The sequence below is a fragment of the Carlito syrichta genome, unplaced genomic scaffold (genome assembly GCF_000164805.1).
Source record: "Carlito syrichta isolate Samal-C Ts95f unplaced genomic scaffold, Tarsius_syrichta-2.0.1 Scaffold313461, whole genome shotgun sequence".
Lineage (NCBI taxonomy): Eukaryota > Metazoa > Chordata > Mammalia > Primates > Tarsiidae > Carlito > Carlito syrichta.
The window spans coordinates 66,131-66,606 of NW_007257557.1; positions in this window are offsets into that span (position 1 = coordinate 66,131).

The window sequence follows — 476 nt, forward strand, 5'->3', positions numbered from 1 at the left end:
CTCCAGTCTGGGCGACAGAGTGAGACTCCAACTCAAAAATAAAGAAAGAAAGAAAGAAAAAGAAAAAAAAAAAGAGAGTAGGAGGTGAGGAAATTGGAAGGATGCAAGAGTGATGATAACCATAACAACAATGACAGAACTACATTTTATTTATTATTATTTTTTTAAAGTCAACAATCTTTATCATCATTCACATATTTCAGAGAAAAACAAACATTGAAAAAAGGTCAGGATTGTATGAAAAAATCTAGACTAGGCTAGGCTCGGTGGCTCAACCTGTAATCCTAGCACTTTGGGAGGCTGAGGCGAGTGGATTGCCTTAGTCCACGGGTTCGAGACCATCCTGCGCAAGTTGGCGAGACCTCGTCTCTACAGTAAATAAAACATTAGCCCGGCGTGGTAGCACGCACCTGTAGTTCAGCTACTTGGAAGGCTGAGGCGGAAGGATCACCGGAGCCCAGCAGGTTGAGGCTGCG